Genomic DNA, 16,906 nt, shown 5'->3' with positions numbered 1-16,906 from the left:
ACCCCGGCCTCTGAAACTTGAGCTACACCTGAAACCAAAACTATTGCAACGATTACTAAGAAGCTAACTTTTACGGTCTCCATGGTTTTCAATGCTGTAAAAAGACTAGAAGGAGGTTGAGAGATGCCACAGCTCAGTTTCTGCAATGCTATTTATAGGATCTAACCAGGTGGTTGTTTTCTTTCATTATCTTTTCTAGAGGTATGACTTTACTCAACAGTAACATGGGATTTGTCGGTTATATTTTCAGAGCTTAATGGTGAAACAAAAAAACACATGCCGTTCCTTTATTCAGAAGGTACAGAGTACTCTCATGGTGATTTATGGATGCCTTGACACAGCAAAATTTGCCTCCCTCCCGGACGACTGGCAAAAGATTAGGAAATTGAATATTTAAATGTAAACGTAACTTGGATAAAGCTAATGTTGCAATTTGCAGAAGAATCTCTGATAGGAATCACGTCAACCAATAGAAAAAAAATCCATAAATTTAAGTCAAATAGATAATTGAGTTGTTACACGGGGTAGTGTTTAACTGTATCCTGGAATTGCAATAAAAATAATTCAACTCAATCTGGCATTATTTTTTGAGATGAAGAGAATTGGAAGAGCAAGTTTGGCTTCATACAATCTTCTTCTTCAATCTTAATTACCCCAAGAAATGTTGGACGACTTTCTAAATGTATCTATTTATCTATGCGTACATGTTTAATTACCCTGAATAATCTCAGTAATATTTTGTGGAAGCTTTCGTGATCCTTTTATTCTTTCATTTGGGGAACTTAACAAATTAGAAACATGAAAAGTCGATCCATTTTTTTTCCTATATTTTGATAATGTAAAATGTTTAATGAGCAACTTTGTTGCTTGTACACAAAAATTTGAGTATTAGATGTGTTATTGAGAATATAACACAGCCATACAGGGTGCTTATTGGTGATTATTGATGTCTTCGGGGAGCAAAATTTGGCCGCCTCCAGGATGGCTGGCAGAGGATCAGGACACTGATTATTTAATGTAAACGTAACTGGAAAAAAATAGTGAACGTTGGAATTTCCCAGACATTGCTAAGTTAGGAAGAATTCCAGCTCGATATGGCTTTATTTTTATGGGATGAAGAGTATTCGGAGAGAAAAATTGGGCCTCTTGTTCCCCCCCCCCCCCCCCCCCCCCCCCAAAAAAAAAAAAAAAAAAACCGATAGAGGATCTTAGACGACACCACCGTAAGGCTGGTGGTAACATACAAGAGTTCCGGAGACACTCAAATATTTATAAAATTGTAACTGACAATATTTTTATATTTGAGTAACTCTAATAGAAATAGAATGAATATAAGAGTCTGTTTATGACAACACAGTTAATAGTTTTGGATTAACTATTACACCAGAAGAACATATCAAGATTATTACATAGCACAATAACGGCACAAAGTGCCATATCTTTTGGCAAGCAGGGAGCTATTATTCCAATAATGATGCTACAACTTCAATTATTCAGTTGCATAGGAAGCAACTTTTTTCAGATTTCATTTCTTGCAAACAATTCCATATCCTGCAGAGGACCTGCGGGTGCAATCCAGGGTGCCATACTCCATCACTTCATTGGTCACTTGGTCTGAACCAGTACTTTCTGTTGCGAACACACAAGTGCCGCATTCTGTGGAGAGAAGGGATTCGGTTTTGTACTTCTCTTCACCTCCCAAAACAGCCATTGCCACACCAGGCTTAGCCGGGTTCTCGAAATCAGGCCTGTAAGTCCTGCCAAGAACTCCATCAACCTTCGCGGACAGATTAAAGAACCTGAATTGCACCTCCAAGTGAGCAAAGCAGTCACCAGCAGGCACTTGGTACTTATGAATTCTATCATCTTCTTTGGTCACTGGCACCACATTGACCAAAATTTCAGCTGAATCCTTCAGGGAGACAATGACACTGTTCTTGCTTGAAACTCTTTCCACTTTAATCTCTTTTCCTTCAGAGTGCCATACCGATAGTGGACCTTCTGGAATGTCTAAGTCCTGGCCATTGTAAGCGAAATGAGATGGTCAACTTCACTGTCCCATTCAGCAGCCTGGTGGCCTCAAGAGAGATTTGTGAGATTTGAGAAGGATTCCCAAGGCCTGAATCCAGGTAAAGTCCCTGGTGCGGCCGGCTGGGCGGTGGCCAATGAAACGGCCATTGATTGCATATTGGGGTCAGAAACTAGGCTAAGTGTCATTGCTCTTGCCATGGAAGTAGAAGACAATGCCTCGCCACCGATGAAACGAGGATCATAGCATGGATCCAGGGCTGTCACAGTTTGCTTTCTTGTCTGCAGAAAAAAAAAACACATCATTATACCAAAACAATATTCCAAACACATTATGTTAGTTAATTGTTAACTTACGTTTGCACTGAGCTGGCAAAACGGGGGAATAACAATTACATAGCAAACTTTGTTGGGTCTGGGGAGGAAGTGTAGGGCATGCATATGGGACTATCTATTTCTTGCCATAGCATGGACTTGTTGGGTATGTGCAGGTAAAAGTCCCACGCCTCTGAAACTTGAGCTACACTGAAACCAAAACTATTGCAACGATATAAGAAGCTACTTTACGGTCTCCATGGTTTTCATGCTGTAAAGAAGACTAGAAGGGGTTGAGAGATGCCACAGCTAGTTTCTGCAAGCTATTTATAGGATCACAACCAGGTGGTTGTTTCTTTCATTAATCTTTTCTAAGAAGGTTATGATCTTTACTCAAAGCAGTAACAGGGATTTGTCGGTTATATAATTTCAGAGAGCTTAATGGTGAAAAAAAAACACATGCCGTTCCTTTATTCAGAAGGTACAGAGTACCTCATGGTGATTATTGATGCCTTGACACAGCAAAATTTGCCTCCCTCCGCGGACGACTGCAAAAGATTAGGAATTGAATATTTAAATGTAAACGTAACTGGATAAAGCTAATGTTGCAATTTGCAGAAGAATCTCTGATAGGAATCACGTCACCAATAGAAAAAAAATCCATAAATTTAAGTCAAATAGATAATTGAGTTGTACACGGGGTAGTGTTTAACTGTATCCGGAATTGCTAAAAATAATTCAACTCAATCTGGCATTATTTTTTGAGATGAAGAGAATTGGAAGAGCAAGTTTGGCTTCATCAATCTTCTTCTTCAATCTTAATTTACCCAAGAAATGTGGACGACTCTTCTAAATATCTATTTACTACTACATGTTAATACCTGAATAATCTCAGTAATATTTGTGGAAGCTTTTGTGATCATTTTGTGATGCTTTATTGTGACCACCAACTAATCACACGTGAACAAATTGAGCTGACTTCAGAAAACATACGTGTATATGGGGTATTGAATTGATTAAGAGGATGAAGAAACAATGTGTAAAGTGGTTAGGAGGCTTAACAAGCGAATCCTACAATTCTACTGATATGGTATTAATATATGAAACAAAGTCACGTTCAGCGAGTGATTATAGTTTGAGAGAATACAAGTGAATACACGAGAGAGAGAGAGCGCCGAGAACAGAGAGAGAGCGAGAGAGAGACGACGGAGAGCAGCCGATGAGGGGAGAGAGAGAGAGAAGGAGGAGAGAGGAGGAAGAGATGAAGTGATTGAGAGAGAGAGAAGGATTGAGAGAGAACGAGAGAGAGGAGGGGCGAGATGAGAGAATGGTGTAGAGAGAGACGGAGGAAGGAGGAGGACTGTGAGAGAGAACGAGAGAGAGAAAGGGATGAGGATCTCGCTCGAAAGCGAGAGGGGAATGAGTGGAAGAGAATGGATTGAGAGTCGGTTTGAGGGGATATGTGGGAGAGAGTGTAAGGGGAGGGGGGGGGTGTGAGGGTGGAGTCGGAGAGAGGAGGAAGCTGAGGTTTGACGGCGAGAGAGAAGAGAGAGAAGAGAGAGAATGCGAGGAAGAGAGTTATCTGAGAGCGAATGAATACGAGAAATGTGGAGAGGAAGAGAGAGAAAAGATGAGGTAGAGGCAGAGCGATGAGAGATGTGGCAGAGAGAGAATGAGTGAAGACATTCGGTTACGGCCATTAGCTGAGATCGTCCGAAAGGAATGGGCAGAGAGAAGAGACGTGATTTGAGCGGGATTGAGAAGGGAGAAGAGAATCTATCGCGAGTTGTATGGAGAGAGAGATGGAATGATGAGATCCGTAGATGGAGGTCGAGAGAGATTTGAGAGAGAGAGAAGAGAGAGATTAGGAGAGAGAGAGAGAATGTATGCTAGTTCTGAGAAAAATTAGTCTAATCTCACAAAACGGGAGAGGAACCCAATCTGTATACAGTGGACAGATATGAGGGTAATGATTATAATATGGTGATGGGTCAGATTGCGTGCCAATGCCTTCTTTATGTCCCGTTGTCAACTGCTCGAGTGATTTCCTTGCGCAGGATTGGACACGTGGAAGTTTCCAGCCTTTCGTCATTCTGGCGTATACCCATACACTGGTAGGACCATGCTACTCTACGTCAGCATGCGACGTGGCTGCACGGTGCGTTGAACGGTGCATAAACCTACCTAAGCTCTGACTGCCCACGCTGACAAGGCTTGGCGTCAACCCTACTTTTCAGGCATAACACTTTATTCTTTCATTTGGGAACTAACAAATCAGAAACATGAAAAGTCGATCAATTTTTTTTCCTATATTTTGATAATGTTGAGATTTCTTGATATTTCCAAATATTTGTAACTCTTAATTTTTTCACTTTTAGATATCATAATATTTTGATATCTTGTAATCTCTAATTATGTTGGTATATTGTAATTGACATAATTATGAGATTATGTGATTGTTCTCCCCTATATAAAGCTTGTAATCTAATTGTAAATATCAATGAAGAAATATCCAATTTTTCACATGATATCAGAGCAGGTTCTGATCTAAAAAATTGCCTTTAGAGCAACCACTAGGAAATCATTGGCGAGAAATAGTACATCAGCCATCATCAATCCAAAAGGAGAAAACGCGACATCCAAATTCTAAAACCACCAACCCCACCACCAATTGGCCGCTGCAAACCACAAAACACCAAAAAAAAAAAAAAAAAGAAAAAAACCCATCCCAAACAAATCAACAACGCGCAAGCCCAACAACAACAAGAAAGAAGGTCTATGGCGCTGTTTGGGAAAAGGAAGAAGATGCCAAAACAACCTTCATCATTTGTAGCTACAGTTGGAAATGAGGTAAGTCTTTACATATGTGGTACATTTGTTTCTCATAGTGCATGGATAATTGATTCTGGTGTTACTGATCATATGACATTTGATTCTAGGCATGTTTTAATCTTAAGTCATCTCACAAAACTGTTGTTCTCAACAACCATGGTGAATCTAACTGGGTTTGGGGAAGGATCATAACCCTTAAAAACTCCATACACTTAGATTTGTCTTAGTTGTCCATCCTTAAATTTAACTTGTGTCAGTCTTTAAATAACCAAAGCCTTATCTTGTGTGGTGATTTTTTGAGTTTAAGAGCATTCAAACAAAATAGACTATTTGTCATGGTATTAGACGAGGGCAATTGTATACTTGAGATTTAGAGGCAAAAAACTCTTCCATGTCAAGCAGGCTTAATAGGAGATTACTCTAAAAGGGTAATAAACAAAATTAATGCCCAGCAGGGGGTACAATGATTTAATTATGTTTTTATAGCCCTTAGTTAATTTGTTAAAGTAATTTTAAGAGAATGTGAAAAAATGCCTTAAACTTGCATTAAGGGTAAAATGGTATTTTCGCTCAAAATAGTTGAAAAAGTGGGGAGTGAAAAGAGATAGAATTCATAGAGAATGCATTAAAATGAGGGCATTATGGTAATTGACTAAGGGACATAGATGAAATTTTAAGAAAGAGTAAGGCAAAATGGGAAAGGTGTGTTTATAAACTAAAGTGTTAGGGTTTGAAACCCTTATTTTCTCATTCACGCCACACTCCTCGCCCATTTTCTCTCAAATTTCCATTTAATCTCCAAGGATTTTGAGGCTTTCGAGTGGTTTTTCATAGGGTTTTGATTTTAGGCTCAAGAGATAGGATTCTTGCTCCTTATCTATGTTGTTATTTGTGTATGAAAGTTGAGTTCTTGTGGAGTTATGCTTAAAGTTAAGAGAAGATTTGAATACATAAGAGTAGAGAGCTTAGTAGAGACTACTCAGCATAAGGTATGTAATTCACTCAAATTCCAACTCAAGTTAAAGTATTTAAGAAAATCAAGTGAGTATTTCTTTTAAATGCTATGTTATGATTATGAGAAATTAAGATGAGATGGATGATTAGTTGCTTGTTGTTAGATATATTGAATACGAGGAGGTATGTGTAGTTTGATGATGGGTTGTGAAATTGGAAGAATTGGAGAAACTTTTGGGAGTGTTTTTGCCGTGTAGGTATGGTTATGTTACAAGAGAGTTTTTCTCTCAATTTGGATGTTTTAAGTAACAAATAGAATGATAATTACATAGAGTTTGTTTATGCACAAGTGTTGTTGATGAATGCCTAAGAAAGTATAAGTGAGTAGAAACCTTAATTTTATGCAACATTGCATATGTGCATTTCATATGGGCATTTAAGTAAAAATTGTTAGAGTCATGAAAGTGACCTATTTTGGGGATAAAAATACCCCATGTGTGATTTAATTGAAGTATATGAGATAATTAAAGAATTTATGATTTATTCACGAAAATCGCTTCCTAATATGTTTCTATGAAATTAACGTGTTTGGAAGATTTTGGAAAGTATATGAGTTGATATTAGGTTGTGGTTTGGATTAAGGGTGATTTTGTCTCATTTATGCTGTTTAGGGGGTAAAATGTCATGTTTAAGGGGCTGATTTTGTCACTTTTCAATATGTAGGGACTAAACAATATTTTCAAATATATTAAAAGAAAAGTGCAGATTGCTTTCCAGGGAGGTGTTCACCCAGTTTTCCAGCGACCCTTCGTCTCCCTCCGGCGATGATTCATCTCCCCATGCATCGATCCGTCATCAACCACGCAAACCACCAAGAAACGCCACACAACACCGCGACGCTTCGCCTTCCACCACCGCGTCGTTTCGTCTTCCCGGCCAGTTTTGGCCGTTTTCAATGACGTTCTAGTTCCCAAGGGTAGATCTTCATTCCCCACGGCCGGATCTACACTTCCCTAGCTCAGTCGCCGCGAAAACGTCGGAATCCGCGATTTAGCCGCGCGACTCTTCATCTTCCAGGCAGATCCTGCTCATTTCCGGTGACTTCTCACCTCCCAGACCTGATCTGAACTCCCATCATCAGAGCTTTCCATCGGTACCTTCGGATCCCATTTTGCCACCGTTTTTCAGAAGACCCGCCGAAAAATTACGTTTTCCAGCGAAGAGCGGTCTATCGTATTCCGGCTATCGTTGTCATTTTTGGCCCTTCTTCGCATCATATCGCTGCGGTTACCTCCTCTCCACCATGATCAGTCTGTTTCCACCGTTTTGGCTCCGTTATCACTACCATGAGCGGCTAAGCTCCCGGTTGTCCGTTACGGTGTAGGCGGAGATCGAGATGACTCACGCTCCCCTCATCAGCTTTGACTAGTTGGATGAGCCGAATGTTGGATATTGGGTAAGTTCTTGTATTCAGATTATATTGTTTTCGTTTCAGTTTGTTTGCGATACTTTAAATTATTTGATGCTCGACGTGTTGAATTGATAATGTCATTGAGAACGTTTATGTATATAACTTTTCACATAATTGAATGTGCGGTTTGAGATTATTGAATGTGATTAGACTTTAAATTGCTTCGTAGTATTGCAATCAAGTTGTAGTAGCGTTAATACATTTCTACTAGGAATGCATTTATTGTGTAATTAGTTGATTGGATGATACAGGTTCGTATGCTGTACTTGTTACATTGTACCAACTAGTGGTGTTTAAGGGTTTAGCATTTTTCGGTTAGTCAATGATAATCTTTAACCAATCGATCTGTAACTAAGACGACGAGGAGACAGGATAGAATGCCTAGATTTCCGGGAGATATTTCTATTGATTTGCCTAGCCTTGTAGGATTAGGAAATTGAGAGCGAGGAGAGGAATTGTGAGAGTGGTCTTGAGTCAAACCGAACCCGTAGCGACAACGCTTTTAATATGTTTTAGTTAGCAATTTATTTAATGCTTTTAATTTCCTGCAAGTAATTAGTTTCCTTTGTTTTAATCAATCATTTTGCCCATTTCTCTTTCGTTAACTCAAATATACAGTAGGTCGTTAGTCTTGCTCTTTGTGGATTGACCCTGCTACACGCCTAACTACGGTATTAGGTTAATTTGTGACCGTGATGACCGGTCTAACAGAAATTTAAGCATGAGCCATCCATATGCATATAATTGTGTATGTGTGAGAAACTTAAGAAAGAATAAGAAAGAAAGAATAAAACATTCTCGAGAATAAAGAGAAAGAAAGAATAAGCATTAAAGATTAAAGAAAGAAAAGAGTTAAAGAAGAGAAAAGAATAGGTTGGTGTGATGGGGGAACCGTGAGTGTTAAGAAGAAATTCCACATACACGTCACCTTAATTGAGTGGCATAAGAAAAAGAAGAATTGTATGAACCATAAGAGTGTATGTGGATGAGGGTTGTACCAAGAAGAATTCCTATATGCACGTCATCTAATGAGTGGCCTAAGAAGAAAGAAGAATTGTATAGTCCGCAGAGTGATGTAGATGAGGACTTACTCATCACACGGCTAGGTTCCGAATCCATACATCAAACCAAGTCCGATCGACAAAGATAAAAAAAAGAAGGAATAAAAAAAGAAAAGAATAAGAAAAGAAAGAATAAGAAAGAATGAGAAAGCTTGAACAAGCAAAGAAAAGAAAAGAAAGAAATAAGAAAGAAAAGAGAAGCTGGGCAAGCAAGACAAGAAGAGAAAAGAAAAGCAATAGAAGAAAAAGAAAAGAATAGAGAAGAAAGAATAGAAAAGAAATAGAAAGAAGAAATAAATGCATTTTTATGCATTATTACATATGCATTTCATTTATGCATATTCCCATGAATTTTATATGGTTAGAAAGAATAGAAGAGTAGCAAGAAGAGAAAGAATAGAAAGAGTAAGAAGAAAGAAAGAACAAAAGAAAGAAAGAACAGAACACAGAGAAAGAAAGAGAGAATGAGAGAAAGAAAAGAAACAGTGAGAATAGAAACAGAGAAGAAAGAAGAGAGAATAAGTAAGGAAAGAATCAAAGAAGAAGAAAGTTAAGAGATTTACTTACGGAGCTTTTTTATGCTCACCCGTGTTTTTCAGTTTTGTGAGGAAATAGGTGAGCAACGGTCGGAAGGACGTCGACAAGCAGAGAGAATGGCATACGTCCACGTTGCTAAATTTTTGTACTTGTATTTTGATATATGTAAAGAATTATATTTTGTATGTAAGAAAAATTGGACACAACTATTTTAATATGCTAATTATGATGTTTTCATAGTATATGTTATAAAATATACTATTAGAAGAAAGAAGTATTACAAAAAAAGTGACATCGGTTATGGCATCGGCGCCTGGACATGCTTCGTTAAGTTATCTGAAGAAACTTTTTCCAAGTTTGTTTGAAAAAAATGATACAGTAACTTCCACTGTGATGTTGTGAACTATCAAAAAGTCATCGAGTCCTATTCCCAATAAATTAAACAAAAGTCCAAGTCCTTTTATGCTTATACATTCAGATGTTTGGGGGCCATCACAAGTTACTACTTTAGGTGGATCTCGTTGGTTTGTTACTTTTATTGATGATTGTATAAGGACGACGAGTATGTTTAATGAACCAAAGGGGAGGTTAATTTGCTCTTTCCGAAATTTCACAAAATGGTTCATACGTAGTATAATGCACAGAATTAGGTCCTCCGAAGTGATAATGGAGGAGAATATCAAAGTTAGATCTTCAATAGTACTTGAAACATGATATCATCATCAGACTAGTTGTCCCAACACACCCCAACAAAATAGTGTTGCTGAGCGAAAAAATCGGTACTTATTGGAGGTCGTTCATGCTCATTAATAGTAGCTCACATGCCGTTATCTTTTTAAAGAGAAACACTTACTTCTGTAGCCTACCTAATCAATCGGGCGCCCTTTAGTTCTATGAGTTCCATACACCTTTTTAGGCTCTGGTAAATAGCAAATGCTCCAACGGTCCTGAACTTACCACCTAACGTTTTGGTTGTATCGCCTTTGTCCCCTCCATAAACATCAACGCAATAAGTTCTCCCCTCGTGCATTGAAATGTGTTTTTGTTGGGTATGGTGTTCATCAAAATGGGTAGCAATGTTATCATCCTCCAACTCAACAAATGTTGTGTACGATGGATGTTGTTTCCATGAAAAATTGATGTGTTTTTCCTCTAAGTCTGAACTTTAGGGGGAGTATTGTGAGGAAGAATTCAGACTCTTGACTATGATGTTGCAAGATGTTGTTCAAGATATATGAGACTGATGGTCACAAAAATAGACCTGTTGTTCAACAGAAGATGAAGTGGATGTGAAAATGTAGAGGTGGTATCAAACCCGTCTGTAGAAAATTCTCAGTCCAAGTCTCTCTCCTGGTATGTCACACAACCACCATCTGTTGAGAATATTCCTAATTTAGAGTTTGAACCAATGAGTCTGAACCAATTAGGAAATAGTTACCACCACGTAGTACTAGAGGAATTCCTAAACCAACATACAAACTTAAGCTATCTAGTAAGGTGAAATACCCATGGTCATTATGTGTCCAACCTTTGTTGTCAAAATCAAAATTTCATTTGTGAATCAATTATTTGCTGTATCTATTTCTAACAGTGTGCAGGAAGCATTATGATCAAAATGAAAAGCTGCCATGAATGAAGAGATGAAATCATTACAGAAGAATGAGATTTGGGAACTTGTTGACGTCCACCAGGAAGAAGACGTTGGATGTCGATGGGTTTACACTGTGAAGTATAAAAACTGATGGTACGATAAATGATTTAAAGCAAAACTAGTAGCAAAGGGTTCACCCAAACTCAGGGATAGACTATATAGAGACCTTTGCACCTATAGCCAAAATCAAACACAGTATGCTCTTGTTATCTTGTGTGCAAACCTAGATTGGTCATTACAACAGTTCGATGTGAAGAATACTTCTTACATGGAGATTGTCTGAAGAGATCTATATGGATCCTACCAGGGGTATTCTTCCAGGGAGGCATAGCCAAAAGGTTTGTAAGTAAAAAGTCATTATGGGGTTAAAACAATTCCGAGGGCATGGTTTGGGAGGTTCACCAAAGCTATGAAGTTTTTTGGCTACCATCAGAGTAATTCAGATCACACACTATTCTTAAAAAATAGCAAGGAAAGATCAAGCACTTATCGTGTATGTGGATGATATGGTGGTTACAGGAAATGATTCAGAAGAAAGAGGCTCTACAAAAGTACTTTTAAGAAGAATTCGAGATGAAGGACTTGGGTTCTTTGAAATATTTTCTCGAAATCGAATGTGTCGATCTAACAGAGGTATCTTTCTATCACAAAGAAAGTATTGCCTTGGATGTACTGCAGGAAACTAGTATGTTAGCATGTCAACTAGTGATACATCAATCGAAGAAGGTTGAAATTAGGAGTCGAGACTGATCAAATACCAATTGACAAGGGAGATACTAGAGACTGTGGGAAGATTGATGTATTGTCTCACACTAGGCCAGATCTTGCGTTAGCATGAGTATAGTCAGTCAGTTCATGTATAATCCTGGAGAGCAGCATATGAACGCAGTTATCGGATCTTGAGATATTTAAAAATGCTCCTGGAAAGGGAATCTTATTTCTAAAAACAAGGAACTACCAAAATGTGAATGCATATACTGATGTGATTGGGCTGGAGCAGTGGTGATAGACGATCTACTCTGGTTATTCACTGTAAACCCCCCTCTAGTCAGGTACCTCTGAATATCCCTCAATGAGAATCCTGAGGATACATGCCGAGAACGAGTTGTATTTAGAAAAAATTGTGTAAGGTAATAATAATAATATCCAAAACCTGCATATAAAACGTCACGCAGGATCCAAACTATAATTTACAAACTTTAGAAATTATACAATCAAAACATATGTAGAGGGTGGAAGCTTCAAAGGTATTTCACAAATATTATCATTTACTATTTACATCAAGATAAAACATCGAGATGACAATAAATCATCTCCCCTCACGTGTAGTTCCACTGTCTTCTAGCGTCCCTCGCTTCTAGTCTACCTGCAAAACAATCAACAATGAAGATGAGCGCTAATCGCTCAGTAAGGAATGATGTTTCATTCTTAATGTACTATTTGATCTTTATTAAACCTATTATTAACACATCACTTATCTTTTACATCTAGGGTACTTCCCGTTTTATTATTAATTCATATGCTTTCAATTTTATCCATAGCTAGGGAAACATCAATGTGTACACATACAAATAAGTATGTAAACATAGTACCACACGTCACATGTCGTGACATAACATCTAAAATCATCTAACATGAGTATAAATCATTCATGATGTAAATAACATCATAAACTCATGTAATGCAACTAAATGCATATGAAACATTTAACGTTAGCCGATCGGACCTTTCTTAGCATCTTAAGCACTTTATATCATTAGCCTCAAATTCATCTAGGCTCATATCATCAGGAGGCGTGTTTACGCGTTATTTAGCATCTAAAGCATATATTCATCTTTCCTCAACCGATATATGAGGATATGCTTACGCGTTTTCCAACAGTCTATATGCATCTCTTACATGTCTATTGCATCTCTATCATCTTATGGCATGTAAATCATATTTGGTGAGCTTAATACTTTTAATTCATCTATGGATTATCAATCCATTTACATTACCTCTTGCTCACATACATCATCTTAAAACTGTATTACATTGCATCTTCATGCCATTCATAACATTAATCATGCATTGACTCATGAATGTATATCTTTCAAAGATCATCTAACTAATGGGTAACATTAGGACATGGCAACTTACAATAATACATTAATAATCAATTCATAATATAATAATGATATGTTAAATCTTAAACTTCAATAACTAGTTTATAATTCAGGCCATTTCCATCTATTTCTAAAACGAATTGGCTTCTGGATAAACATAAAGTTACAGGTCTGTGTCTTAGCTTCTAATGCTTCAAAAATCATCTCATTTCGATTTTTATAACTCAAGTTATGGTCAAAATACTGAGGCAGGGTTAACAAAACCCCTAAGCCCACAAATCCGAATTTTCATATTAACTATGCCACATCCATTCCTATTGACATTAACCAATGTTAACTTAAGATCAAATAAACCTCTCCTTAATAGTCTTTAACATCTAAAGGAAGTGTAAAATCATTCCATAACCATCCATATTGCTATAACATTGTAAGCTAATACAAAAAAACATCAACACTTCTAATAGCAACCCTTCAACACCATTGGCCTCCATACTACAAGTTTTGCCACAATCCGCATCTACACTTCATTTTCTTCCATCAAACATAACAACTCATAAACATAAATAGCCATAAATCATGTATAATGAATTCAAGGCAATAAGTAGAATAAATGAGTTCAACTACACTTGCCATCAACTAATTCTATGCCTTAAAGCTTAATTTAAGGTTTCTAAAAATACAAAACCTAGCATAACCCTAAAGTCATGGGAGGTTCTTCCTTACCTTTTTAAAGACTTCCTCTAACAAATCCTTTGCCTTTGACTCTTTTAACCTTAATCCTACATATAAACATTACCCAACATCTACTTCAAATCTTTAAATCACATCAAAACTAAAGTTTTAATCCTTACCTTAAACCCTTCTAATTGAAGATCCAAGGCTCCTATCTGTTCTCCTTGAAAAATTAAGCAAAACTCCTTTAAAACTTAGAGAAAGAAAGTTGTTTCATGGAAGATTTGGAGAGAAAATGGAAGAAATGTTGAAGAAAGGCTCTCTCCCTTTGGCTTGAACGAAATCATCTCATTTATAGGAAAATATTTCATTTATTTTCCAAAATTATGCAATTGGCCCAATTATTTTAATTGTATAACTCATAAGTCCTTAATTCTTATATAAGGGCATTTTGGTCATTCACACTAGACATAATATTTACTTAATTAATGCCATTAAATGCAATGAAGCCTACTCATCCTTGACTTTTTCAATGCTTATCATAAGCAAAATAACCATTTTGCCCCTAAGCCTCTCTATGGATAATTGATTCATACCGTTCTAAATGAATTGACTATTTTGCCCTTAGTTAGATTTTATGCTTTTTAACATAAAATTAACATCTAAAGGACTATGTTGAGTTTGGAACATACCTTTGATATCTTGGGTATTACATTTCCTCCCCCTTACAATAATTTCGTCCTCGAAATTATAGAAACAGCTCCGGTATCGACTTCTCATATCTTGCTCCATTTTCCAAGAGCTTCTTCTATCTTGTGATTCCTCCAAAATACTTAACATAGGGAATTTGCTTGTTTCTGAGCTCTTTTACTTTCTATCAAGGATTTGAACTGGGCGTTCCTCATAAGCAAATTATCCTATAATTCCACTTCCTCCATCTGAAGCACATGTGAAGGATCACTAAACATACTTACGCAACAAAGAGACATGGAAAACATTATGGACTTTCCATGCTCATTGGTAGCGCAAGTCTATAAGCTACTTTGCTACCTTTCCAATACTTCAAAGGGTCCAGTGTAACGTGGAGCGAGCTTGCCTTTCTTTCCAATCTCATAATATGTTTAAAGGTGCAACTTTTACAAAACTTGCGCCCACTTGAAATTCACTTTTTTCTTTCAGGTCGGCATAGCTCTTTGTCGATCTTGAGTTGCTTCATTCTTTCTCTAATAAGCTTAACATCTTCAATCATTTTCTGGGTATCTCTGGTCCAACTGCTGAATCAAGGAGTCTTTTCTCCAATATCATCCCAATACAAAGGGGATCGCACCTTCTTCCATATAATGCTTCAATGGGGCCATCTGGATAGTGGATTGGTAGCTGTTGTTATAGGCAAATTCTATTAGTGGAAGTACATCACTCCATTTTGCCTTGTGATCCATACAACAAGCTCTCAGCATGTCTTCAATCACCTGGTTGGTCCTTTCAGTTTGGCCATCAGTTTGAGGAGATAAGCGCTACTGAAGGCAACTTTGTACCCATGCTCTCTGCATTCCAACCCAGAAAGCTGATATGAACCTGGTATCTCATCTGATACGATCGTCTTGGGTACTCCATGTAATCTCACAATCTTTTTGACATATAATTGCCCCAATCGAAATGCATCTATCTTATCCGTCATAAGTAGAAAATGAGCTGTCTGGTCATCTATCAACCACCACCCAGATTGCATTATATCCTTGCTGAACTTTAGGAAGTCCACAATAAGTCCATTGAGATCCTCCCATTTCCATTTAGGAATCTCTAAGGGTTGGAGTATCCTGATGGTCTCTGATGCTCTGCTTACTGTTGACATGTTAAACATCTGGCAACATAATCGGCATGTCGTTTTTCATACCTGACCACCAATAACTTTTCTTCACATCTTGATACATTTTTACACTCCCAGGGTGGGCTGTTAAAGTGTATTGTGTGCCTCACTAAGGATTTTATCCTTAGTTCAACATCTTGAGGTACACATATTCTATCTCTAAACATCAGTGCTCCATTGATATTTTAAAGTCTGTTCTTTACTTATTATCCGTTGGCAGATTATCTTACAGGTATCATCTTTACTCTGTTTCATCTTGATCTCCTCCACCAAAGTGGGTTTGATCTCCCATTTGGGCAATCCTCCTTGATCACAATTTCAATTCCTTCTTGGTGATCTCCTGCTGTAATTGTCCCGTACAGTGATTTGAGATAAAGAGACTTTTCTACTAAGGGCATCTGCTACTGCATTAGCTTTCCCTGGATGGTATCTGATGTCACCGTCAAGTCTATCACCAATTCTAACCATCTCCTCTGTCTCATATTCAACTCTTTTGAGTGAAGAAAACTTCAAACTCTATGGTCAGTGTATAGTTGCATTTCACTCCACAAGTAGTGTCGCCATATCTTCAAAGCAAAAACCACTGCTGCTAATTAAGTCATGGGTAGGAGAATCTGCTTCATAGTCTTTCAATTGTCTAGAGGCATAAGCAATGACTTTCCCTTGCTGCATCAACACTGCTCCTAAACCATTGTGGGAGGCATCAACGTAAATATCATAATCAATGCCTTTCTGGCAATGTAAGAATTGGAGCTGTAGTTAATCTTCTTCAACTCCTGAAAGCTTTGCTCGATGCCTTAGCCATTCAATGGTACTTTTTCTTGGTGAGAGTTGTAAGTGGTCTGGCTATCTTTGCAAAGCCTTCCACGAACTTCCATAGTACCCTGCTAAGCCCAGAAAAACTTAACCTCTTCATGTCTTTGGCCTCTGCCACTGAGCGCTTCTACTTTACTAGGATCCACTGATACACCGTCTTTAGAGATCACATGACCCAAAAAGGTAACCCGATCCAACCAAACTAACATTTTGAAAATTTGGCAAAGCTGTTTCTCTCGCAATCTTTGTAACACAATCTCAAGTGCCCGGCATGTTTCTCTAAAGTCTTGGAATAAACTAGGATATATCAATAAACACCACTATGAACTTGTCAAGGACATCATGAAAAACTCTGTTCATCAAGTCCATAAAAATTGCAGGTGCATTAGTCAATCCGAAAGGCATCACAACAAATTATAATGCCCATACCTTGTTCGAAAAGCTGTTTCGGTATATCTTCCTTAGCCACTTAATTGATGGTATCCTGACTTAGATCAATTTTAGAAAACACTGAGCCACCTTTAATTGGTCAAACAAATCATATCGGCCAATGGGTACTTATTCTTACTGTTACTTATTCAGCTCACGGTAATCTAT

General features: G+C 37.7%; 1 pseudogene; it reads right to left on the bottom strand.

Moving 5' to 3' along the window:
- Positions 1-1,343: 1,343 nt before the first annotated feature.
- LOC116125092 lies at positions 1,344-15,478 on the bottom strand (annotated as a pseudogene).
- Positions 15,479-16,906: the final 1,428 nt, after the last annotated feature.

This window comes from Pistacia vera, unplaced genomic scaffold (assembly GCF_008641045.1).
Source record: "Pistacia vera cultivar Batoury unplaced genomic scaffold, PisVer_v2 Contig160, whole genome shotgun sequence".
Lineage (NCBI taxonomy): Eukaryota > Viridiplantae > Streptophyta > Magnoliopsida > Sapindales > Anacardiaceae > Pistacia > Pistacia vera.
The sequence above is the reverse complement of the archived record's forward strand: the minus strand, read 5'-3'. Positions and strand labels throughout refer to the sequence as shown.